General features: G+C 45.3%; 1 long non-coding RNA gene and 1 pseudogene across 1 annotated transcript; both read right to left on the reverse strand.

The window, feature by feature from the left end:
• Positions 1–690: 690 nt before the first annotated feature.
• On the reverse strand, positions 691–25,028 carry LOC132342377 (uncharacterized). Its single transcript, XR_009490735.1, has 3 exons — positions 24,825–25,028; positions 21,151–21,261; positions 691–10,573 (listed from the first exon to the last, which is right to left on the reverse strand). It is a non-coding gene; the product is annotated as an uncharacterized lncRNA (long non-coding RNA).
• On the reverse strand, positions 21,809–24,831 carry LOC132342376 (olfactory receptor 5A1-like; annotated as a pseudogene).
• Positions 25,029–27,514: the final 2,486 nt, after the last annotated feature.

A 27,514-nucleotide genomic window follows, 5' to 3' on the forward strand; every position in this document is an offset into this window, starting at 1 on the left:
CTGGGAAGGTCCCTTGGAGAATGGAGTGGCTAAACCCACTCCAGTGCTCTCGCCTAGAGAATTCCATGGACAGAGGATACAGTCCACGTGGGGGCCAAGGGTCAGACATGACCGAGCAACTAACACTTTGCCACAATTAAAAAAAAAAAAGCCTGATTTGTGTGGCCATGTGATACTGCAATCCTACTCCTCGGCATATATCTGGAGAAAATTCTAATTCAAATAATACATGCACCCCAATATTCATAGCAGCACTATTTACAATATCCAAGACATGGAAGCAATAAGCGCCCACTGACAGATGAAAGGATAAAGTATACGGATTTTGTGCATGTTCTCAGTCACTCAGTCACGTCCGACTCTTTGCAACTGTGTGGCCTGTGGCCTGTCAGGCTCCCCTATCCGTGGGACTTTTCAGACAAGAATAGTGGACCGACCGGGTGGCCATTTCCTCCTCCAGCAGATCTTCCCAGTCCAGGGATCGAACCCACATCTCCTGCATTGGCAGGTGGATTCTTTACCACTGAGCCTCCTGGGAAGCCCATATAGATTTACATGTAATGGAATACCGTGTTTTAGTTGCTAAGTTGTGTCTGACTCTTTGCGACCCCATGGACTGTAGCACCGGGCTCCTCCGTCCATGAAATTCTCCAGGCACGAACACTGGAGTGGGTTGCCATTTCCTCCTCCATATTTCCTAGTCATAAAAAAATGAAATAATGCCATTTTGCAAAAACACTGATGGATCTAGAGATTATAGGAAGTGAAGTAAGTCAGATAGAGAGAGACAAAGATCATATGATTTCACTTATTTGTGTAATCTAAAGAAAATACAAATAAACTTAACAGACTTGTGGTTGGCAAGGGGGAAGGGGGGTGAGGGAGTGATGGATTGGGAGTCTGGAGTTAGCAGATGTGCACTATTACGTATAGGAAGGATAAACAGCAAAGCCCTACTGTACAGCACAGGGAACTAGAGCAGTATACTGTGGTAAATCATAACGGAAAAGATGTGAAAAAGAATACATATATATGTGTCTGAGTCATTTTGCTGTATAGTAGAGATTAACACACCATTGTAAATCAACTACACTTTAATAAAATAAAATTTAAAAAACCTTGGTGGTGTTCTGTAAACCCAGAAATATCACATTCTGGCTCTATTGATGCCTCAGTTATCATGCTCTGGGGAATTCACTTACACTCAAGTTCAGTTCAGTTCAGTTCAGTTGTGTCTGACTCTTTGTGACCCCATGAATCGCAGCACATCAGGCCTCCCTTTCCATCACCAACTCCCGGAGTCCACCCAAACCCATGTCCATTGAGTCAGTGATGCCATGCAACCATCTCATTCTCTGTCATCCCCTTCTCCTCCAGCCTTCAATCTTTCCCAGCATCAGGGTCTTTTCCACTGAGTCAACTCTTCGCATGAGGTGGCCAAAGTATTGGAGTTTCAGCTTCAACATCAATCCCTCCAATGAACACCCAGGACTGATCACCTTTAGGATGGACTGGTTGGATCTCCTTGCAGTCCAAGGGACTCTCAAGAGTCTTCTCCAACACCACAGTTCAAAAGCATCAATTCTTTGGCGCTCAGCTTTCTTCACAGTCCAACTCTCACATCCATACATGACCACTGGAAAAGCCATAGCCTTGACTAGATGGACCTTTGTTGGCAAAGTAATGTCTCTACTTTTTAATATGCTGTCTAGGTTGGTCATAACTTTCCTTCCAAGGAGTAAGCATCTTTTAAGGGTTTAGTTTATGAGTCAGTTTCTGGGCTTCCCAGGTGGCTCAGTGGTAAAGAATCTGCCTGCCAGTGCAGGAGACACAGGAGATGTGGGTTCAATCCCTGGGTCACGAAGATCCCCTGGAGGAGGAAATGGCAACCCACTCCAGTATTCTTGCCTGGAAAATTCCATGGACAGGGAAGGTTAGTGGGCTACAGTCCATGGGGTCACAAAGAGTGACTGAGCAAACACACACCTGGTTTCTACTTGGCTAGAGAAGCAAGCCTCTGACCAGGTTATAAATTAATAGCTCAGTAGAGTGATCACAGATTTAGAATTAGAAAAGTTAGAACTGAATGCCCTTGAGTACTTCCAATAAGTTTGCAGAAATATTCATATACTTTTCTTAAAACTATCTCAGGGCTAGTTCATCAGAATCAGAAAACTCACTTATCCTGTTTTGAAGACATGCTGACAATTTCTTATTTTTTCTTTTGGCTGTAATAGATCCTAATGGAATCTCACTCTTCTTCAATGAGAATACAAGTAAGGTGAATATAGATAACTCTACATTTAGGTGTTCCTATATCTCTAAACACCTACTCATTGTCATTTACTTTTGGACCACCTTCTTCTTCATTTTTATTACAGCAAGAAGAAAAAATGAAATAGCTAAAAGAGCCCAAAAGAGTGAAATTACATCGCATTCATATGACAAAATATTTTGCAGCCATCATAATTATATTTTCAAACAGTTTTAATAACATAAGAAATTCTTATGCCATAATGTTAAGAGGAAAAGCCATGACAAGCATTCAATATGATCTCAACTATGTACAAATATAATGAGGAATATACACCAACTGACCCATTGACAGTAGTTATATCTAGTAGGTAGGTTTTATGAATTATTTACTTCTTTCCACTCTTCTACATATTTTGAGTTTTCAACAATGAGCATGTTTTTACTCATTTAACAAAACTTTATTGAGAATCTACCAAGTCCCAAACACAAGGATGAGTAATCATTACTTTCGTATTCAGAAAAATAAGCAACAAATATATATTTAAAAACCAAAAGAAACCAAGTAGTTCCGGAATTTCCATACACCTGAGATGATCCAAAGCCTATGACTGTGTTTGCTACACTCAAGGAAGTTCTCTTTTCAATTCACGGAGAAACAATGAAAGAAGAAGTGCAAATTTGGGAATTTCGGCTCAACTGAAATTTGCATGCCACCAGCAGGAATTGCTGCTCATAATGGTCAGGCAGGAGGAGGTGACCTCCAAGAGTCTGACCAGAACATTTCACCCATTTCTTTCTTGCTTTCCTCTGCTCACCAGTGATTTCTTCCACTTTGCTTGTACTGAAAGGCCCAGGCACCCCCATAAACTCTCCAGAAGGCTGCTCTCAAGGGCTTGTGCCTAAAAGCCAAACTTTAGTTTCTAAAAAGAAAAAGGCAACTTTTCTACAAAAGTTGGGCACCTGCTTTGCAGCAGAGTGGTTTCACTTCCTACAAAAAGAGGCAAGAGGGAAGTCCCAGGTCCGCTTTCTTTCTCAGTGTAAGCACGTGCTTTCTGACACCAGCTCACACAGAGCCACACCATGACTCACTGTCTGAGGTTCAGTTCTGTGTGGGCTTGGAGCGGATCCAGGTGTCCCCTATTTCTGCATTTCACCTGCAGTCTGAAATAGAGACGAACATTTGGCTGCGTTTGGAGTGACGACCCCCTTTCTTAGTTTTAGCAGAAATCTATGGATTATCAGGAGTCTGAAATCTGACAGTCAAATAGTCTAAATGGATCAAAGAGCTGTGACTTCTAAAGACTCTGGAATAAACCTGTTTCTGGAAAATCCAGGAGGAATTAGTCACAACATGACAGTGTTTTCTTTTCTGAGCAGTTGACAGCTAACCTGGTGTTTTGGTCCTTGCTTTGTCAGCTCCTTCTCCTCAGAGACCGTTCTTCCCATCAGGACTGTTTGTGTCCTGACCACAGTGGTTTCTTGATTCTTTTTCATCAAACTTAATGCTCTTTTAAGAGTCTAGCTGACCAGGTGAGCCCTTGGAATCACTGCTTCCTTTTTTCTACCCTCCAAGCTAAGATCCAAGCTAAGGATCCAACCAGTCCATCCCAAAGGAAATCAGTCCTGGGTGTTCATTGGAAGGACTGATGCTGAAGCTGAAACTCCAATACCTTGGCCACCTCATGTGAAGAACTGACTCATTGGAAAAGACTCTGATGCTGGGAGGGATTGGGGGCCGGAGGAGAAGGGGACGACAGAGGATGAGATGGCTGGATGGCATCACCGACTCAACGGACATGAGTTTGAGTGAACTCTGGGCATTGGTGATGGACAGGGAGGCCTGGCCTGCTGCAGCCATGGGGTTGCAAAGAGTCAGACACAACTGAGCGACTGAACTGAACTGAACTGAACTGAAGCTAAGCTCCACTGGATTGAGCAGTTAAGACCAACCTTACTCCCCCTCCGATCAGTCCTCAAGTTTCCTAATGACACCAGTGTAATATGAAGAGCGCCTCTTGCATTCTCGTTCAGCTGAAGACAAACAGAGAGCCTTGTCCATCACAAATCAGAAACACCTGGGATTCCTCTCATGCTCTTGTTTCTTAGTCCCAGAGTCTTGCCTGTCATGTAACTGCCTCTTGGAGGAAGATTTGAGTGAAAGAAGTGACTGGGTGGCATCTGGCCTCTCTGGGTTAACTGCTGGCAGGAATTCATATTTCTATATTTTTTTTATTTTTGAATAATACAAACCCCATCTAACATTCAGTCTTTCCCTCTTTAGCTGCAGGATCTTCAGACAGATGTTGAGCAGAGATGAAATGAAAATCGCCACCATTTTTCTTCCTGCTTGAAATAACCATGAAAGCAAGTGAGCTAGGGGAGGTGGTTCTGCATCATGGAATCACACGGAATCAGGAGCTTGGGGTCCTCTGATGAAATATTCCCACTGTCGTGACTACTTTTCTGTGATCTAAATACAAGATTAAGCGCATGGGCTGGGCTGGGAGTCTATTCAGTCTCTAGATTTTGTTGTGCTTTGTACAGTCACTCAAAATATCTCAACAGCTGTATGATGTATGTATATGTGAAATAGAGGTTTCAGAATTGAAATATAAGCAGCATCCTGGCTCCATAGGTGACTCAGGGCAAGCTCTGGAGTCTCCCTAAGCCTCCATGTCCTCAGCTGTGACGTCCGTCTATGCAATAGATGAAGTTGTTAAGAGGACTGACTGAAACTTTCCATGTAAAGCTCTGTACATCCCAGCTAGAAGCTCCATGTGTATCAGCTTTCAGCTTTGCTGAGCTTGTTGCTGCAGTCTTCAGGCTGACTCTGCAGCTCAATTCTCGCAGAAGGGGAGTGGAAGAAAAGCCACCGTATTAGAGCACCTCAGGAGCCTTTTTTTCTTCTCATCCATTTGATAGCATTGATAGGGAAGTTATACTGACTCAGAGGGAGCACCTGAATCTTTTTTGTTAATATCCTGAACAAAGACATGCATATCTTTAAGGAAAACAATCAAGTAGCCTTGCCACACAGATTAACGGCAGAGGTAAATCGGAGATAGTTGGAGGCTTTATCAAAGACTTCATCCCAGGAGTCTCTTAGAATGAGGTTCACAAGCTTTTCCTATAAATGGCCACCAGCTAGTGAATGGCTTAGGCTTTGCAGCCAAACGGTGTCTGTGACAACTACTCAACTTTGCCATCAGAGTGCGAACTACGTGCGGATGATGCACAAATGTAGAGCGTGACTGTGCTCCAGTAAATCTCTACAGAAACAGGCGGAGGCTGGGTTTTTCCTGGGCTCCGTAGCTTACTGACGTCTAATTTAGAATCCAAGAATTATGGAATCTCATGATCGGAAGGGACAAGCACTCTCAGCCCAAGGCTTGAGCCTCCTCCAGTACTGTCTTGCAAACTGGTCATCCATCCTTTGCTTGGATGCTTCCAAGGCAGGGTGGCTCCCTACATACTATCTCTGCACAGCTCTGATTCCTAAAAAGCTGTTGCTTCAGCTGAGGCCAAATTGTTTCTGTGATCTCTGTGGCTGAGGTCATACTTCTGTGCTGTGGCCATCTTTGCGGCAATGCTGTATTTCAGATGCAAGCGAGGGAAGGTGGTTGACTTACATACTTACCAGCCTAGAGGTCCTGGAGGGGGTAACTATTTCTATCTTGTTTAAATGACAAAATGAGAATGGATAAAGACCATGCTCAATGCAAGGGTTCTAGTAGCTTCCTTCATTGTTGGATTGTGGGGAATTTCGGGATTTCCAGGGCAAGCATCAGGATGGAGAAGGTACTTGGTGAGCTTCAGTTCAGCTCAGTTCAGTCACTCAGTCGTGTCTGACTCTTTGCAACCCCATAGACTGCAGCACACCAGGCTTCCCTGTCCATCACCAACTCCTGGAGTTTACTCAAACTCATGTCCATTGAGTCAGTGATGCCATCCAACCATCTCATCCTCTGTCGTCCCCTTCTCCTGCCTTCAATCTTTCCCAGCAACAGGGTCTTTTCCAATGAGTCAGTTCTTCACATCAGGTGGCCAAAGTATTGGAGTTTCAGCTTCAACATCAGTATTTCCAATGAATATTCCAGACTGATTTCCTTTAGGATGGACTGGTTGAATCCCCTTGCAGTCCAAGGGACTCTCAAGAGTCTTCTCCAACACCACAGTTCAAAAGCACCACAGTTTGGTGAACTTGGAAAAGCACATTTAACTTACAAGGAGAAAATATTTCATTATTCTTGCAACTTGTCCCCATAAATACCAGCCTTCCCTAGAAAAGCATCTGGCACCCACTAGGTAGTCAACAGATATTTGTTGGAAAGATTAACTGAAGAAATGGATAAATGTAAAAACTCTGCAATCTTGGGACTCTGTTAGCAAGATTCAAAAATAGTCAATGGTGGCTTCAAGGCCTAAGGTAATAGGAACAAAAGGACAAGACGTTCCATTTAGGAAGGACACCTAGTTTATATTTGAAGCTGACAATCCACATTCCAGAAGTAATTTTCTGCCTGAGGCCTGTCAAGACTGGGGCTAGACAGATGCGAAAGGGCAAACACTATACGAGTCCCACTTACATGAGGCGCTGAAACCAAGTAAGACCCTGGGGGTGGCTTCTGGGAACCCGAGCTCTTCTGTGTCCCCCCGTTTCTTGATTGTAGGAAACAGGCTTCGGCCTCCAAGACCTACCTTGAGTTACAAAGGAACAAACTGTCCAAACAGTTGCTAATCAAGGAAGAGAGGGGATGGAGAGACAGGGAAGGAGCAGCCAAGAAACAGCAGTGCAGCCTGGGGCAGGGCCCTGGCTCTGACTCAAGGGCTGCACGCAGCGGTGTCTGTGAGCTCCTCTGCAGAACTAAAGCCCCCAACACACGGAAGATGTTGACTATTTGATGAAGGGTTCTTCATTCCAGAGAGAAGGTCACAGTTTGATAACCTCTAGAACCACAGTAGCACAAGCTGGAATCAAGATTTCTGGGAGAAATATCAATCACCTCAGATATGCAGATGACACCACCCTTATGGCAGAAAGTGAAGAGGAACTCAAAAGCCTCTTGATGAAAGTGAAAGAGGAGAATGAAAAAGTTGGCTTAAAGCTCAACATTCAGAAAACGAAGATCATGGCATCTGGTCCCATCACTTCATAGGAAATAGATGGGGAAACAGTGTCAGACTTTATCTTTTGAGGCTCCAAAATCACTGCAGATGGTGACTACAGCCATGAAATTAAAAGACACTTACTCCTTGGAAGAAAAGTTATGACCAACCTAGATAGCATATTCAAAAGCAGAGACATTACTTTGCCAACAAAGGTCCATGTAGTCAAGGCTATGGTTTTTCCAGTGGTCATGTATAGATGTGAGAGTTGGACTGTGAAGAAAGTTGAGCACCGAAGAATTGATGCTTTTGAACTGTGGTGTTGGAGAAGACTCTTGAGAGTCCCTTGAACTGCAAGGAGACCCAACCAGTCCATTCTGAAGGAGATCAGCCCTGGGTGTTCTTTGGCAGGAATGATGCTGAAGCTGAAACTCCAGTACTTTGGCCACCTCATGCAAAGAGTTGACTCATTGGAAAAGACTGATGCTGGGAAGGTTGGGGGCAGAAGGAGAAGGGGAAGACAGAGGATGAGATTGCTGGATGGCATCACTGACTTGATGGACGTGAGTTTGAGTGAAATCTGGGAGATGGTGATGGACAGGGAGGCCTGGCGTGCTGCAATTCATGGAGTCGCAGAGTCAGACACGACTGAGTGACTGAACTGAACTGAACTGAGAACCACAGAAGCTCATCAGGAGACCATCTGAGGCCAGATTACAGGAGTGCAGGCCCTGCACACACCGTGATCCTTATCAGCAATCTTGCCCTTAAATCATCGCCAAGAAAAACAAATGCAAAAAAGCAAAATGACTGTCTGTGGAGGGCTTACAAATAGCTGTGAAAAGAAGTGAAGTGAAAAGCAAACGAGAAAATGAAAGTTATACCCATTTGAATGCAGAGTTCCAAAGAAATAAGAAAGCCTTCCTCAGTGATCCATGCAAAGAAATAGAGGAAAACAACAGAATGGGAAAGACTAGAGACCTCTTCAAGAAAATTAGAGATACCAAGGGAACATTTCATGCAAAGATGGGCTCGATAAAGGACAGAAATGATATGGACCTAACAGAACCAGAAGATATTAAGAAGAGGTGGCAAGAATACACAGAAGAACTGTACAAAAAAGATCTTCACGACACAGATAATCACGATGCTGTGATCACTCACCTAGAGCCAGACATCCTGGAATGTGAAGTCAAGTGGGCCTTAGGAAGCATCACTACAAACAAAGCTAGTGGAGGTGATGGAATTCCAGTTGAGCTATTTCAAATCCTGAAAGATGATGCTGTGAAAGTGTTGCACTCAGTAGGCCAGCAAATTTGGAAACCTCAGCCGTGGCCACAGGAGGGGAAAGGTCAGTTTTCATTGCTGTAAAACTCCTCACCAGATCCCCAGGTTGGTCGCTCAGTCGACGGGGCATTGACACCCTGTAGTCCCTGTTGTTTTTCTTTTCTGCTTCACCCAAAACTCTGTCTCTGAGATGCAATTTGGCACCAGTGCTCAGCGTCAGTACACAGAAGCAGTAAATTCATAAAGACATAAAGTAGAAAGGGACTGGGGCAGAGAGGAAAGAGGATGTGAGGCTGCAAGAAAATGTTGATGATGCACACTTATTTATTTGGGCTGTTGCAGAGACAAACTCAAATAGAAGAGTTGCCTTTTGAGGTGCAGGCCAAACTACAGCTAAAGGCAGTTACACAAACTTGAAGTCCACTGTCTGGGTGCTGGACAGTTCAGTTCAGTTCAGTCGCTCAGTTGGGTCTGACTCCTTGCAACTCCATGGACTGCAGCATGCCAGGCCTCCCTGTCCATCACCAACTCCCAGAGTTTACTCAAACTCACATCCACTGAGTCGGTGATGCCATCCAACCATCTCATCCTCTGTCGTCCCCTTCTCCTCCTGCCCCCAATCCCTCCCAGCATCAGAGTCTTTTCCAATGAGTCAGTTCTTCACATGAGGTGGCCAAAGTATTGCAGTTTCAGCTTCAGCATCAGTCCTTCCAGTGAACACCCAGGACTGATCTCCTTTAGGATGGACTGGTTGGACAGTGGATGCTGTTTATTCAGACGGAACTACTCCACAAATTCTCCGGGCGAATTCTTGCCAGTCCTTAATATTTCAGTTTAAACATAATTTCCTTCTAAAGGCCTCCCAGAACCCACAGGCTTAGGTTGTACTAGGTGAATTTATCGCCTCTCTAGATATCTCCAGCTGCGTCAGCCGCCCCAGCCCTCCACTGCTTCTTCTGTGAAGAGCACTGGGTGGTCCTCCAAGGGCACTCAACCTCTCCCAGGAGGGGGTCCAGACTCTGCTGTGGTCTCCACCCACCCCATAAGAGGAAGGTTGCATGACTTAGCAGACGAAAATACGGGATGCCCAATTGCATTTAAATTTCAGGTAAACAAAAATAATTTTTTAGTAGAAGTATGTCTCATGCAACATTGGGGGCATATTTATACCAAGAAAAATATTCACTGTTTATCTCACATTCAAATTTGGGAGTTCACTGGCCGTCCAGGAGTTAAGACCTGGTGCTTTCACTGCCATAAGCCTGGGCTTCGATTTCTGGTCAGGGAACAAAGATCCTACAAGCCACATGGCCAAATAAATAAATTACTTAAAAAACAATAAATGACATATGAATTTGACTGAGTACTCTATTGTGTCTGGAGACTCTAAACACTACGGAGGACTTCTCTGGTGGTCCAGCATTTAAGACTCCACCTGCCAATACAGGGGACACGGGTTCAGTCACTGGTCCGGGAAGATGCCACAGGCCGTGGGACAACTAAGCCCGTGGCCACAGCTACTGAGCCCGTTAACTATAGAGCCGGTGAGCACAGCGAGAGAAACTCATGCGCCACAACTGGAGAGTCGGTCCCACCTACCGCAGCCAGAGAAAGTCCGAGAGCAGCTTCAAAGACCCAGGACAGCCGGAAGCAGATAAATACATATTTAAAAAAAAATAAACAGTACTGAATCCGAAGAGACTTTGGCTCCTTCTTCACTGTTGAACTCAAGTGAAGCTCCAGGCCGCCAGATGTGGGTGTGGCTCCTCCAGTAGTTGGTCAGAGGATGCTGGCAAACACAACCCAGAAATACAGAGGACTTCTGCAGTAGTGAACACTGACAGACAGGAGGAGCCGGGCACGTGAGCGGTTCCTCCTTTCTCCCTCCAGCGGACGCCAGTGAAGACTGGTGGTTTCCTAGGCTCTGTCGGAAGACACGTACATGACTCAGCAACTGTCTCTTTCCTCAGACTGTGATCAGCTCAGGAATCTGAGTCAGGAGATAGATGGGCTCCCGATCAGACATTTACAGCTGGCCTCCTGTCCACATTTCATGGGGCGCGCAGACGGGGACTTCAGCCTGGATACTTACAACCGTTAGCATTTCCTGAGACAAGAGTTAGGTGGGGTCCCGTTAAGGCATTGACAATCAGCCTCCTGTTTGCCCTCTGACTGGGAAGTAACACACAGGGTAATTAGCTAGTCTCTGTCTCTTGTCAGCACCTTAGGTTAATAGTCACGGCAATAGCCACGACAAGGACAAAGAGGCACAAACCCCGTCTGAGTAAAGGGTTAGGGATCTCCAATCCCTGCCCCTTTTTGGGAAAAGGAGATGCTGCACTTGTGCAGAAAGGCTCCCTGTGGGTCTAACGTCAAGGGATAACACCAGGCCATAATCAGCCTTGCTCCTCCCAGAAGCTTTCACTCCAAGACCCATCTTGGCTGTGGGTGGGGTGGGGGGGTGGCGGTGGTTGTGCACACCCAGGGTAGGGTCCCAGGTAGGTCAGTGTGGAAAGAGAAACCAGATAATTGGCTAACGGTAAACAAAGGCCCAGAAGGACTGACCTATGAAAATGACATAGCCGCCTCTTTACTGCACTCCTCACTGGGGGACACCCAGACTCTTTCTCTCTGGATGTATATCTCTGCCTTGCTTCTGTCTCAGCTAAACAAACCATTTATCTGTGCGCTCTCCCATTTGTTGTTATGCTATATTTCTAACAGCTTACAGTTTCTGCCTCTGTGATAAATGCATTTTTCCCCAGGGGCAAAGATCCAGGAGAAGATAACTTCTAGCCTCTTGCTGGTCTGGTGACTAAGATTCTGGGTTTTCATCCAGGCTAAGTAAGTGTTAGTCGCTCAGTCGTGCCCGACTGTTCTCCACCCCATGGACTGCAGCCCACCAGTCTCCTGTGTCCATGGAATTCTCCAGGCAAGAATACTGGAGTGGGTTGCCATTTCCTTCTCCAGGGGATCTTCCTGACCCAGGGATCAAACCTGGGTCTCCTGCATTGCAGGCAGATTCTTTACCAACTGAGCTACAAGGGAGGCACAGGCTACTTGGGTTCAGTTCCTGGGCAGGGACTTAAGATCTCACTTCATGCCACTGCTCACAGCTGCCTCGCTGAGATCAAACTCACCCCTTGATTTGCTTTGTCTCTTCTGCTGCCTTATCTCCTTTTTTCTTTTGACATTTGCTTCACTGGGATTGTACCTCACAGGGAAACATTAGTAAATGCAGAAAATTGATGAATATTAATGAAAAGACACTTGCTCCCTGGAAGAAAAGCTACGACCAACCTAGAGAGCACATTAAAAAGCAGAGACATTACTTTGCCAACAAAGGTCCGTCTAGTCAAAGCTACGGTTTTTCCAGTGGTCATGTATGGATGTGAGAGTTGGACTATAAAGAAAGCTGAGCACTGAAGAATTGATGCTTTTGAACTGTGGTGTTGGAGAAGACTCTTGAGAGTCCCTTGGATTGCAAGAAGATCCAACCAGTCCATCATAAAGGAAATCAGTCATGAATATTCATTGGAAAGACTGATGCTGAAGCTGAAACTTCAACACTTTGGCCACCTGTTGTGAAGAACTGACTCATTGGAAAAGACCCTGACACTGGGAAAGATTGAAGACAGGAGGAGAAGGGGATGACAGAGGATGAGATGGTTGGATGTCATCACCGACTCGACGGACATGTGTTTGAGTAAACTCTGGGAGTTGGTGATGGACAGGGAGGCCTGGCATGCTGCATCCATGGGGTCACAAAGAATCGGACATGACTGAGAGGCTGAACTGACTGATTAATGAATATTATATTGTTCCTCTATATGCTCCACAGAATCCCTTGCATTTATCACTATTTGAATGGATGCTTGTTCTCTCCTCTAGGTTAAACTGTGGACTTCCGTGGTATCTCATATGGTAAAGAACCTGCTTGCAGTGTAGGAGACCCACGTTCAGACCCTGGGTCAAGGAGATCCCCTGGAGAATGGGATGGCAGCCATTCCAGTATCCTTGCTTGGAGAATTCCATGGACAGAGGAGACTGCCAGCTACAGTCCATGGGGTCGCAAAGAGCTGGACAAGACTGAGCAACCAACACTTTCACTTTCTAGTAAACTGTAAGCTCCTTATGGGAAGAGCCTGGATTTTATCTGTTCATCACTGTATTACTCAAGGCAAATGCTACATGTGGTACATAGCAAAAGCCTAATTAATATATGTTACTACTGGAAGAATAAACAAGTGAATAAAGCCAACAAAGCTGCTAATATTTTGAGAACATTTCCCTGGTAAATCAGATCTTTTTAAAAATTTTTATTGTGATAATAGTCACATAAAACCTTCATGTTAGCCATATTTAACTGTACAATTCAGTGGCACTAAGTCCCTTCACTTCCTACTTTGCTGTGCAGCTCTCTTCACCATCCATCTCCTGAATCTTCACCCTCCTGAACTGAAACTCTGTCAGCATTAAACACCAACACCCCATTTCCCCTCACCACCCCATCCCCGGACCCTGACACCTACCAATGTACTTCTCACTCTGGGCCTCCCTGGTGGTTCAGACAGTAAGCAATCTGTCTGCAGTGCAGGAGACCCAGGTTCAATCCCTGGGTTGGGAAGATGCCCTGGAGATGGGAATGACAACCCACTCCAGTATGCTTGTCCGGAGAATTCCATGGACAGAAGAGTCTGGCAGGCTATAGTCCATAGTGTGACAAAGAGTCAAACATGACTGAGCGACCAACACACACACACACACACACACTTTCTGATTCTATGAATTTGACCATTCTAGGTATGTCGTAGAAGTGGAATCGAACAGTACTTATCTGCACCTAATGTATATTGCAATGCATTTTAAGGTTACTGAGTGGTTGATAATGAATTTTCAAGCTGAAGCCAAATGATTATAGGATTTTTGTTTCGATTTGCATCAGTATCTTTGAGCACTTACTCAGCCTAGCTTGTACTGCTTATATTTCTTACTGCAAAGTTTACTTTGGCTTTCTGGTCTATAATTGTATCTTAGTGAGTTGGGGAGAGTGTAAGCCTAGTGTCTTGTGTAACACATGAATTATAAGAGCCCAGAGGGGATGTCCCTGTATGAGCTTCTGTCTTATTTATATCTGATCTGGTATGTAAAGCTCAGATCCTGCAGGACTGAACTCATACCTATTTCCACACCCGCCTTGGTCCCCATCCCTGCCAGGTGTGTGCATCTATGGAAGGTGGCCTGGAGGTACTTGGTCCTCACTTGTTCCTTTAACCACTCCCTAACCCTCCTACACAGTGTGCGAGGAGGGCTTGCCCAGAGGGTGGGGCAGAGGTTGAGGAAGAAGGAGCCAGGATCACAGAGCTGACTTGCCCCATCTGATAACAGGTCCACCAGCTGACAGTCAAGAGAAGGACTAAGGAAAATAGGGGAAGAATAGGTGGGGGGGGGGGGGGGGATGGGAAGAAAGGTCAGTATAATGCAAAGTGGAGATAGGAGGGGCTTATTCAAAAATTCTCATTATGAAAGCACCAAACTTGAGTTTTGCTAATATAGGTCAGAGCCCTGATTTGGGGTTTTCCTAGGTCTTTTTTTATTTTTTCTCACTGTATTTCATGAGGGATCTTAGTTCCCCAACCAGGGATTGAACCTGTGCCCACTGTAGCAGAAGTGTGGCACCATCCTGACCACTGGATCACCAGAGAATTCCCTTCCTTGGTCTTAAGTAGGCCTTTCTGTCCTCCTTTCCTCCTGGTCTTCTCTTAGAACTAGGATTTTAGTTATTTATTTATTTTTAAATTTTTGACCACTCTGGGTCTCTGTTGCTGTGCACGGACTTCCGCTGGTCGTGGCTGTGGCTTCTCCTCATGGCAGCATCTCTTAGAGGCAGAGCATGGACTCTAGGGAGCGCGGACTCAGTAGTTGGGGCCCACAGGCTTAGTTGCACAGCGGCATGTGGAATCTTCCCAGACCAGGGCTCAAACTTGTGTCCCCTGCATTGGCAGGTGGATTCCTAACACTAGACCCCCAGGGAGGTCCCTTCCATTTCTATCTTGGCAAATTAGGGCAACGTGGGGCAGTAAAAGTAACCCAGGGTTAGAAATCTGGAGACTTGGATTCTATTCCTCATTCCGATCTAACCTGCTGGTGACCACAGACAAGTCAGTTCCCCTCTCTGAGTCACTGTTTCCCAACCTGTAAAATAAGAGGGTGTGTTGAACTCCTTTCCAGAGTCTGCATGAGTCTGCAATCCAGTCCCAACCTGCCTCAACTTGAAAGCCGTGGCTGTGATCTTCAACTGGAAAAGTTGAAGAAGATTCTGTTCCGTCTGGTCGCGGCATGTACGTTCACCCACATGTTGCTCCTGCTGATGCTTCCTCCTGGTGACTTGTTTCCCTGTGCGGCTTGTCATTTGTGACTCCTGGGTTCCTTTTCCACCGGGGCTTGCTGTGGGAGGCTGGTTTGCCTTGGTTTGTTCAGCTGCCCCTCCAAGACCGTCTTAACTTTGTCTCTGCTGAGGCCTTACAACCCGTGCACCAGTGTTTGTGTTAACTGCTTGGTTCGGAGTCTCTGTGACCTCAGACCTCACACCTGTGTCAACATAAGCCTGTTGCCACAGATCAGTTCGTAGGTTCTCTGACCTCGGGGAAGAGGCAGGCAGCCTAGTCATTTTCCATGGGCATGTGAGTGGAGGTTTCCTCACCCACAGGTGCAGGCAACCCTTCTTGACCCCCATGAGCACTGCACTCAGGACCAGTGGCCGACATGACCTCCCATGGGAGGTCATGACCCCAAACCCCTGCTCTGAGGTCCACATCTGGCTCAGAGAGTCCCCAAGCCACGAGGCTTCCGCACGCCTCCTGCTCGGATTTTGAGTTCTCTTGCCAGCACCCGCGGCTCGCCCTTTCCGGGTTTTCAGCTTCAGTCTTCGTGTTTGCAGAACAGCGCCTGTGCCCGTGTGCCTCGGGGAAGGGGAGCCCTCGGGTGGGCTCGGCCAGCCCAGACCCCTCTTGCTGTGCCCGTGTGCCTCGGGGAAGGGGAGCCCCCGGGTGGGCTCGGCCAGCCCAGACCCCTCTTGCTGTGCCCGTTCGGCCCAGCTGCCTTTTCCATAGATCCAGGGGGCGGTGGCATGTACATTGTGGCAGGAGGGCTTGGGAGGCAAACTCTCCTGCTCTCACACCCCTTCCCCCAGGAAAAGAGCCCCTTCCCTGAGCCTGAGACCCTTCTCCAGAGCTAGCTCTCCTTCGCAGGGCGAGTTGGGGGCCCAGGGGGACCTGCTTTCTCTCTCCCTGTGGTCCTCGGAGAAAGATGGAAAACAGCTTGCTCATCAAGTAGACAGAACAGACTGTCTCCTGAGAGTGGGCAGGGGCTGGGGACAGGGGCTGGGGTGGCGGGCGCCCCGCTGACGTGGAGAGAGGGCGAGAGGGCGAAAGCTGAGGTCCTGGGGAGAAGGGTTAGGCCAGCTCACAGGCAGTGCGATGCTGCTGCCATTCAGTTGCGTCCAGCTCTTCGTGACCCCAAGGACTGCAGCACGCCAGGCTGCCGTCCCAGCTTCCCCTTCATTTCCTTCACATTCCCCTTCCCCCTTCCCCTTCACACACAAACCTAGTGTGTGGTATGTGTGTGAGAGAGAGTGTGTTTGTGATTGTGTATGCGTGCGAGCTTGTCTATGCGCATGTGTGAGTTGTGTGTGCGTATGTTTGTGTAACTGTGTATGTGTTTGTGACTGTGTATCTATGTGTGTATGTATTTGTTAGTGTGTATATGTGTGTGTGAGTGTGTATGTGAATGTGTATATGTTTGTGTATGTTTGTTACTGTGTATCTATGTGTGTATGTGTGTGTATGTGTGAGTATGTGTGAGTGCATATGTGTTAGTGTCTATGTATGTGAATGTGTATAAGCATTAGTGTGTGTGTGTGTGTTACTGTGTATCTATGTGTGTATGTGTATGTGTGAGTATGTATATGTTAGTGTGTGAGTATGTATGTGAACATGTATATGTATTAGTGTGTGTGTGTTTGTGACTGTGTATCTATGTATGTGTGAGTATGTGTGTGTGTATGTGTTAGTGCGTGTGTATGTTTGTATCTGTGCGTGTTTGTGAATGCATATATGTGTTAGTGTGTATGTGTGTTTGTGAGTGTGTATGTGAGTGTGTGTGTGCATGTGTAGAGAGAAGTTCACGGTCAAGTCACAGGGAGTCAGAAGAGCTCAGGTGGAATCCTCACCTCGTCTTCTTGCAAACTGATGCTCCTCTCTGGACTCCCATTTCCTAATTCTAATTCTCCAAGTTAGAGGACTGGATTAGGTTTGTAGATTGTAAACGTGTTTTTAGCAGTGGAGCCCTTACTTCCCAATGCAGGCCTTCATGGAAACTAGTCCACAGAATGTGTAAGAGAGCCGCCACCTCTGACAAGCAAGGACCAGCCTCCACACCCAGCGGCTTCATTTCCTTCATGGGGTCCCTGGAACATAGTCTGAAAACTGCCAGTTTGTGTACAATGTCTACAGTTTCTCCCAGCTGAGGTTTTATAACTCTGATTAGAAGGGGAAAAGTTCACAAGGCAGAGCTGAAGCGGCATGATTTTCCTGAAAACAGGAAGTCAGAGCTACCAAACTGTGAAGCCAGGGCTTTTAGACCACACCACATTCTTTCTTAAGGAACCTTTCACCTCCTTTTGGGTGAATTGTTGACAGCAACGGCCAGCTGTTGTGTAGACATGGGAAGATTGCTGGGCTGAAAGGGAGCATTCTCAATAGCCAGCTGTGACTCATTTGCAAATTATTTCACCGCTTAGAGCCTCAGTTCTTTGTGAAAAGAGGGGAGTGGAACAAGCTAGTCCTCAGAGGTTACTGATGGCTAAGAATGTTCTGAGATGGAGAAAGTTATTAGTGTGTTCACAAAAATTGTGTGTTCAAGTGCTATGTTTCAGGCACCACTTGCTCTGCATGGGGATTATAGCCTAACAGGAGGACAGACACCGAACAATGATGCATTATGTGAAAAAGAAAGTACTGGCTGACAAGTGACCAGAGAGGAACATCTCAAGTTGGACCAGAGGGTCCGGGTGGTCTTCCAAGACAGAGGGAGATAGAGACAGAGTCACAGTGAAACACACAGGTAGAAAGAGATAGAGAGACAGACACAGAAGAGAAGCAGAGAGACAGAATGAGGACAATGATGCAAAGGGCATCTGAGATGACTGCAGATTAGGGAGAGAAATTTGATTTCAGCTGAGGTTAGAGATATGTGTGACCCAGAGAACCAAGCGAATTCACTGTCTAATGCACCAACCTGTGGGCAAAGCAAACTCTTTGGTCATCTTTCTACTCAACTTGGCTCCAAAATGTTTGAGCAAGCAGCTTGCACAAAATAACCCGAAATAACGGATTAAAAGAACAGTGGAAGAAAAAAGGAGAGATCAGAGCCAGGAGTAAGAATAAAAGTGCTCATCACAGTGACCTAAATTCTGGCTACAGACGTCACAGATTTTACTCAAAACTTGTCAGCGATCAAAGTAGAAAGAATTTGTGGTTCCATGTTCAGTGGGACAATTCACAGTGTTAATGAAATTATTACAGTAAAACTGTTGATGGGAAAGCCGTCAGAGTGTAAAATTCCTCTGGGGTCCTCCAGTATAAACCATTCATTGTGGATGTTGATACAATGTTGTCTGCTAAACTCTTCTTTAATCACTCTCTTTTGTCTGGCTTAATCCAGTGGGAGACTTAAAAGCATCAACCACCACCCGCCTTGCAGTAATATTATGCCCCTAACCCTGATATCCTGATACATTGCTGTCTAGACTGTCCTACTCCGGAGCCTGCAGCACAACTGGTCCTTTCTTTACCTGAATACAGAAAGTTAAAGTCTTAATCACTGAGTCGTGTTTGAGTCTTTGTGACCTCATGCACTGCAGCCTGCCAGGCTCCTCTGTCCATGGAATCCTTGAGGCAAGGATATTGGAATGGGTTGCCATTTCCTTCTCCAGGGGAATCTTCCCAACCCAGGGATTGAACCTGGAGTTTCCTACACTGCAGGCAGATTCTTTACCTTCTGAACCACCAGGGACCTTGGGTTGAAGCTTCATTACTACTGTTACCTTTGAAGAGCGTTATTCATTCATATTAATTTAATTAATTCAATTTTAACATTTTGGTTTCTCCTCGTTTCAGTTATTTGGGAATAAAGCCATTTATAAGATTGTTGCATTAACAAATCCACTTTTGAATAATACTTTTTGAATTGCTGTTTTAAAAATAAAGTTCCTGGTCTAGAACTCCTCATACAGAACTTCATGGTGGTCTTATTGAAACTAGTCCTAACTATTTAACAGAAGCCAGTCAGTCCTCCTTTCTATCATGCCCTGAAATCATGCCTGACTTGAGAAATTAGTCTTTTCTTTTTTTTTTAACAGAATTTGTTTTAAAATTTTCTTCATCTCTGGATGATGCCAAGCATACGTGTGAGAATATGTATTCAATTAATGGACTTGGTATCATGTAGACATACACTTAAGATCTTAGCTTGTGTGCCTTCGGATATGTTACGTAACCTCCTTCCTGAGGCTTACATACTTTATCTCTTAGATAAAGATGATTAAAACCCGTCTCATACTTTGGTTGTGAGAATTAAAAAAAAAATTGCGTATATCAGAGACTTTCTGTAGTATGTAAATGAGGACAATAAACAATCCTGTCTAACAGGGTCATTTCAAGGATTAAAAGAGTACATTTGAAGAAACATTGGGGAGGGAAAAATCAGTTTGATATTGATAGTGGTCACACTTCATCCAGGGTACGATACAGCTGTCCTATTACATTGCTGTCAGGAGGCTCCATTTGTAGCCACTCTAGAGAGAACTTGGCAGTGTCTATAAAAACTTTTAAATATGCATGTCCTGTAGGCAGCAATTCAACTTCTCAGTTTTACCATAAAAGTGCATATTAGCAGGAAGGGTGTATACAAATGTGTATGTTGCAACACTCTTTGTCATAAATTAGCCAAAACTGGAAACTCCCTAAACGTCCAGGGAGGAATAGGTACGTAGATTCTGGTGTGTCAGTTCTACAACACTGGAAAAGACTGAGGGAGAATTATATGTATAACATGGCAAGAGGTCCAGGAAGTAATGATTAAATTTTTTAAAAATCAGCATATAGAAAAACCAATCAATATGAATTTCACTTATGTGAATACATATAGAGCCACATAAAACAGCACTATATATTTTTGACTGGTACATATAAGAATATTATTAAGCAGAAAAAGTATAAACTTACATGCCAGTATAAACCATAATTGCCTCTTGGGGAGTGCAGGAAGGGGTTGAAATGGAGGGTTACTGTTTAAAAGAAACATCTGGGACTTTCCCGGTGATCCAGTGGTTAAGACTTTGCCTCCCATTGAAGGTGGTACCAGTGTGATCCCTGGCTGGGGAGCTGGGATCCCACATACCTCCTGGCCAAAAATCCAAAAAGCACAGAACAGAAACAATATTGTAATAGACTAAATAAAGACTCTACCAAAGAATGATCCAGATCAAACATATTTCTTTAAAAATAAAAGAAATATTCCCTTCCCTACGGTGTTCCAATATTTTTAAATGGAGAATCTCCACATATGTTATAGAGTTGGAATACAATTTTTAAAAGCTTTGGGAACAATGCCTGGCATATAATAAGCTTCTAATAAGTGTTCATTCCTTCCTTTGACATAAAATTTTTAAATCATCTGCCAAATGAATTGAGATTTATTCATTAATTAAGCAAATACTTATTAACACAGACTTTGTCCCAGTCATATCCTGTGCTTCAGGGACACAGTAGAGAGATGTTTACAACTTGAGTAGAAGACAGATAAGTAAAAAAGAAAAACCTGCAGTCTCACAGGAGCTGATAGATGAAATAGAGGATGCTACGGGAATATACCACAGTAATGCGGAACTTCCTCTGAAGGAGTCAGAGACCAAGGAAGGCTTCACAGATGAACTTCAAAGTCATAGCCCCTCCTGTACATGTTGTTGCTATTTAGTCATTAAGTTGTGTCTGACTCTTGTGACCCCTTGGACTGTAGCCCACCAGGCTCCTCTGTCCTTCGGATTTCCCAGGCAAGAATACTGGAGTGGGTTGCCACTTCCTTCTCCAGGGGGTCTTCTTGAACCAAGGATCAAATCCCTGTCTATTGTATTGACAGCCAGATTCTCTACTGCTGAGCACCCAGGGGGCTCGTAGGAGCCCCCTCCTACGTATAAACTGCCAATAACCCAAGTGGTCAGAGAATGGATCAAATCCCAGCATGAATTAAAAGGACTGAGGCAGAAGAGTTATAGCCAACGTTTAAGGAGCTTAAGGATGACTGTCACGGTTCACCATGATCTGTACCCACAAGCACTAACGAAGCAAGACTTCATAAGTTTTGCTCTTTGCTCGAGAACTATCTTGTAAAATAGGATCAGAGACAAATTAAAATCCACATTCAGTTCTGCCGCAGACTTACTGAGTTGGCTTTCCCATCTCAGACCATGTCATAGTGTGGGGCCCCTTCCGAAGCAATTCGTGAAAACGACGGGAGGGTTATCTGAATCATGTTCCGGGCTGCAGTCAAACTCTGGAGAAACAATAGAAAAGATACAAATTCTAGTACATGAAGGGCAATTCAACTGGACATGAAGTGAAAACAGAGGGTAAGCCAAACATCCGCGCAGGGCCAAGAGTGAGAACTGGTTTAGGGAACAGACGTGGACTCAGAGCTGCCGGAGGCAGTCTCTCTCCTCTGACTCTGTCTCTTAAGTCAGGTCCCACCCAGTCACTCGGTGGTTTCAGCCGTGAGCATTAGCCACATGGCATTCTGATCTCCTTCAGAGCTTCTGCATTATCTTTGCTCTTTGCTCACTGTGACTTGCTCACAGCTTTGGATCTGCTGGTTTAGGTCCCTATTTCTAGCCCCAAGGAACCCTATGACCCTGCAGATGGGACCTTAATCTCTTTTCTTTTTAGACACACTGTCTACATGTATCTTATTGCTTTGCTGGCTCTGAGTAACCATTTCTAAACCCAACTCAGTGAGGGCTCTCAGGTTCCTAGTCTAGAGTCAGCCTTCCTGGTAAGGATCAACCTTTGGATAGATCAGTACCCAAAGAAAGGGGAAGAAAATGTTCCAAGTCATGAATGGATTGATATGAGTGGTACTTTGTAAAGAGGTCTCTAATGAATGTTCGTGGTCATAAGGCCATGCTCCAGCTGGCTCTAAGGTATCAGCCACACAGTGCCTAAGGCCATAAAGCTAAGGGGTGTCACCAAAAATACCTGAACACAACCTAATTGTCCATTGACAGAGAAATGGATAAAGAAGATGTGGTGCACATATACACTGGAATATTACTCAGCCATCAAAAAGAATGAAATCATGCCATTTGCATCCAGCCACATGGATACTGTCACCCTGCTTATTTAACTTATATGCAGAGTACATCATGAGAAAGGCTGGGCTGGAAGAAGCACAAGCTGGAATCAAGATTGCCGGGAGAAATACCAGTAACCTCAGATATGCAGATGACACCACCCTTATGGCAGAAAGTGAAGAGGAACTCAAAAGCCTCTTGATGAAAGTGAAAGAGGAGAATGAAAAAGTTGGCTTAAAGCTCAACATTCAGAAAATGAAGATCATGGCATCTGGTCCCATCACTTCATAGGAAATAGATGGGGAAACAGTGGAAACAGTGTCAGACTTTATTTTGGGGGGCTCCAAATTCACTGCAGATGGTGATTGCAGCCATGAAATTAAAAGACGCTTATTCCTTGGAAGGAAAGTTATGACCAACCTAGATAGCATATTGAAAAGCAGAGACATTACTATGCCAACAAAGGTCTGTTTAGTCAAGGCTATGGTTTTTCCAATAGTCATGTATGGATGTGAGAGTTGGACTGTGAAGAAAGCTGAGCACCGAAGAATTGATGCTTTTGAACTGTGATGTTGGAGAAGATTCTTGAGAGTCCCATGAACTACAAGGAGATCCAACCAGTCCATTCTAAAGGAGATCAGTCCTGAGTGTTCTTTGGAAAGAATGATGCTAAAGCTGAAACTCCAGTACTTTGGCCACCTCATGTGAAGAGTTGTCTCATTGGAAAAGACTCTGATGCTGGGAGGGACTGGGGGCAGGAGGAGAAGGGGACAACAGAGGATGAGATGGCTGGATGGCATCACCAACTTGACGGATGTGAGTCTGAGTGAACTCCAGGAGTTGGTGATGGACAGGAAGGCCTGGCGTGCTGCGATTCATGGGGTCGCAAAGAGTCAGACACGACTGAGCGACTGAACTGAACTGAACTGAACTGAACTGACATGGATGCACCCACAAAGTGTCCTACTGAGTGAAGTAAGTCAGACAGAGAAGGAGAAATATTGTATGACATTCTTTATATGCGGAATCTAAAAAGAAATGATATAAACAAACTTCCAAAGTAAAAAATACATTATTTTCTATCACAAATAATCAAAATGGAAACCCCATCAGTCTATGACCAGAAGAGTAAAAGGAATAAGCAAATCTTTGTGGGGCCTAATTATGCAGTAGACATGTAGGTTGGGAGTCATATCTGAAATAGCTCCTTTAACTTATTACTCAAATTCCTATTATGACTAATAATAAGTGGGCCACTTATTTTTTATGCCAAGGTACATATAGGAAAATTTAAATTGTTTTTTAATTCAAGGAACTATAAGACACAGAGTGAACATTGGCTTCTTTCCTTGAGTTTTTTCAAGGCATCTTTTATCTCCTTGTTTCTCAAACTGTATATGATGGGGTTCAGCTTTGGGACTCACAACTCCACAGAACAAGGACACCACCATATCTTGGCCCGGCGAGTAGCCAACACCGGAGTGGAGATATGCAAAGAGACCAGGGCCATAGAAGAGAGTCACTGTGATCAAATGAGAGGCACAGGTATTGAAAGCTTTTGTCCACCCTGGGGTTGAGCGGATCCTCGTGACAGCAGCCATGATGTAGCCATAGGAAACCAAGACAACAAGAGCTGATGTCCTGAACGAGCGAGGTCACTCCCTGGCTGAGGAAGGGGCTGAAACAAGACAAGACCAGCAAGGGTGGCAGGTCACAGAAAAAGTGGTGACTGACCCGTAGCCCACAGAATTGGAGCCCGGATACAGATCTGGTCTGCACCAGTCAGGTGAGGAGGCCTCCAGTGTATGCTGCGACGGCCATCCGCACACAGACGGGGGCGTCACGAGGGCTGCGCAGAGCGGGGAGGGCTGCGCAGAGCGGGGAGGGCTGCGCAGAGCGGGGAGGGCTGCGCAGAGCGGGGAGGGGCTGCGCAGAGCGGGGGGGGCGCAGAGCGGGGGGGGGGGGCTGCGCAGAGCAGGGAGGGGCTGCGCAGAGCAGGGGGGGCTGCGCAGAGCGGGGGGGGGGGCTGCGCAGAGCGGGGGGGGGGCTGCGCAGAGCGGGGGGGGGCTGCGCAGAGCGGGGGGTGGGGGGCTGCGCAGAGCAGGGAGGGCTGCGCAGAGCAGGGGGGGCTGCGCAGAGCAGGGGGGGCTGCGCAGAGCAGGGGGGCTGCGCAGAGCAGGGGGGGCTGCGCAGAGCAGGGGGGGCTGCGCAGAGCAGGGAGGGCTGCGCAGAGCAAAGGGCTGCAGGGCTGCGCGTGGCGGCGAACCGATCTTCCGCCATGGCTGCCAGGAGGCGGCACTCCGCGTCCCCATCCCGATGAAGAAGAAAAACTGGGCGGCACAGCCCATGAGGGAGATGGTCTTCTGCTCCCTGAAGAAGTCACAGAGCGTCTTAGGGGCTATGGAGGAGGTATACGAGAGGTCAATGAAGGGCAAGTTACCGAGGAAGAAATACATGGGGGAGTGGAGGTGTGACTCCACCGCGATCAGGACGATAAGGCCCAGCTTCCACACCAGAGTCATGAAGAAGATCCCCAGAAACAGACTGAAAAGGATGACCTGAAGCTCGGGATGCTCTGAAAATCCCAAAAGGATGAAATGTGTCATCAGGTTGATGTTCTGGCCCAGGGCCAACTCTCTTCTCTCTGCTGCCTTCAGAGCCCCATGCGATTCCTGAGGCAATGAAAATCCAGGTAAAGAAACCATTTGGTTCTGTCATGGAATCCTAGACCCTCAGAGCCCGAAGAGACAGTGAAAGGCAAATGTCTTACCTCCACCCAATGCAGAAATCCCCTCTACAGCATTTGTTGGGTTTTTCCAAAAGATTATCATCACCCTCATCTCATTTGTTTATGCAAAAGTGACCGGCCTCAGAATAGACTGCCATGTTTGCATTATCTGGATCATCACCTTCACTGTCCACATCACAGCTTTATCAAAGGCAGTTATTCATAGCACTGGGATTAAATACCACCACCCCCCCCTTTTTTTTTTCAGTTGTTCTGAGCAATGCTATGACAAATTTAGACAACACATTAAAAAGTAGAGACATTACTTTACGGACAAAGGTCAGTATCCTCAAAGCTATGCTTTTTCCAGTAGTCATGTACAGATGTGAGAGTTGGACCATAAAGAAAGCTGAGCAGCAAAGAATTGATGCTTTTGAACTGCGGTGTTGGAGGAGACTCTTGAGAGTCCCTTGGACTGCAAGGAGATCCAACCAGTCCATTCTAAAGGAGATCAGCCCTGGGTATTCTTTGGAAGGACTGATGCTGAAGCTGAAACTCCAATACTTTGGCCATCTGATGTGAAGAGCTGACTTATTTGAAAAGACCCTGATGCTGGGAAAGATTGAGGGCAGGACGAGAAGGGGAAGACAGAGGATGAGATGATTGGATGGCATCACTGACTCAATGGACATGAGTTTGAGCAAGCTCCAGGAGTTGGTGAGGGACAGAGAAGCCTTGTGTGCTGCAGTCTATGGGGTCAGAAAGAGCTGGACACGACTGAGCGACTGAACAACAAGCTTTGTGATTCGATTATTGAGCCACTCAGATTTATATTAGATTTTTTCTTTTTCGAAAATAAATTCCTAGAGAGGCAATTTTGTGTTTCTTATCATCATTGTCTGTTCTGACCAGGCTTTATGGAGTCAAAATGTTCTTTTTCCTTAAAGCAGAGCAATGAAGCACTTAGAGATGTGAAAAACTGGCTTCCCCTTTAGAAATTAAAGAAAGGGTAAGGAAAAAAAGCTCCATGCTGTGAAATGTTTACACTCAACATTATCAACACCGTGTGTTTGACAGAGAAATGAAGATGATGTAGAAAGTAATAAAACATTGCTATTAAGTTCAAAATATTCAACATATTGCATGAGACAGTCAGGAAATAAATGAATCACACCCCCGTGCTTCAGGTGCGCAGAGAGCAGTGTTTGTCCAGTGCCCTGGGTCTGGGGCACAGCATCTGAGAGGCAATGTGTTTGAGGACTCCAACAATGAGGAAAGAGTCACCAGAATGAAAATTTTGTGTGTGAGTGGTTGACAGGTGGTTCGTTCAAGATCTTTGTGTTAAAAATGAAAAAAAGCATTTGCAAAAGCACAGAGACCATAGCATTTGAGGAACGCTTAAAGTGTTAGCATGGCTGGAGCACAGAGTAATCAGAATTTAGAGAAGATAATTAAGTCTACCTTTGAGAGATGGCAGGGGCTGAACAAACTGTGAAAGGGCTTCAAAAGTGAAGATGATGAGGACATACGTTGAAATGTTTCATATATATAATTGCATTTATTGGCTATATAATGGTACCTATTGCATATATAATGGCACATACTGTGTGTGTATATATATATATATATATATATAATTGTATATATGGATTTACATGCTCATATTTAATTTCAACCTTCTCTCCACTTCTGGACTTCTGTCCCCTTTGCCCTGCTGTGTTCTTTTGATAAGAATTATCTCCTCTTCTGGGCTTCCCTGGTAGTTCAGATGGTAAAGAATCCACCTGCAATGAGGGAAACCTAGGTTTGATCCTTGGGTCAGGAAGATCTCCTGGAGGAAGGCACGGCAACCCACTCCAGTATTCTTGCCTGGAGAATCCCCACAGACAGAGGAGCCTGGCCGGCTATGGGGTCTCGAAGAGTCGGACACGACTGAGCGACTAAGCACATACACACACCTCGCCTTCTACATAGCATATAGTTCATTGCTTTATTGACTACCAATGGTCTCTCTCCCTCCACAAGAATGTAAACTCAATGAAGTTTACGATTTTTTTGCATTTTTGTCTCTTTTGTTCATTGAAGTATCACAAGCACCTAGACCAGTGCTTGGCACATAGTGCGTATTCAATATGTATTTGTTGAATAAATATCATGATAAGGAGTTTGACCTTTCCCCTACGGCCAAAAGAGAAAGCAAGAACATTTTATTTTTGCTTGTTTTTTAAATTTAACTTTTTTTCTGTAAACAGGGAACTAGATGTCAAATACTAATTAAAATATAACTGAGAGCAGAGCAGAAGCAGTGGAGAAGGTGGATGAAAGTGAAAGAGGCTGAGAAGGAAGACTAGAAAGTTGCCTCCCAGGCAGCAAGAAAGCTGATGATCATTTGAATTAAACAGGTAGATGGAGAAACAAACCCACCCTGGAGATGTAATGACATCATTCATTCTGCAGTAAGGAACCACATCTAGCCCGACAACCAGTCTCCCTGCTTCAAGTCTCACATTTACAGTCATTGTCAAATGTATGTTTTAGCAAGTTTCATCCTGATTCTTGCTACTTCAGCCTCAAGGTTCTAAGATATCTAGTCTATTACATTTTTAGAGTGGGATACATGTCGACTGCCAATTATTTTATATGATTACTATGTCGATAACTTGGTTTCTTTGACCTGAATTATCTGAAGGTGAAGATAAAGAAATAGAGTACCTGACATACATTAAATTGCC

Source organism: Bos taurus, chromosome 15, assembly GCF_002263795.3.
Source record: "Bos taurus isolate L1 Dominette 01449 registration number 42190680 breed Hereford chromosome 15, ARS-UCD2.0, whole genome shotgun sequence".
Taxonomy (NCBI): Eukaryota; Metazoa; Chordata; class Mammalia; order Artiodactyla; family Bovidae; genus Bos; species Bos taurus.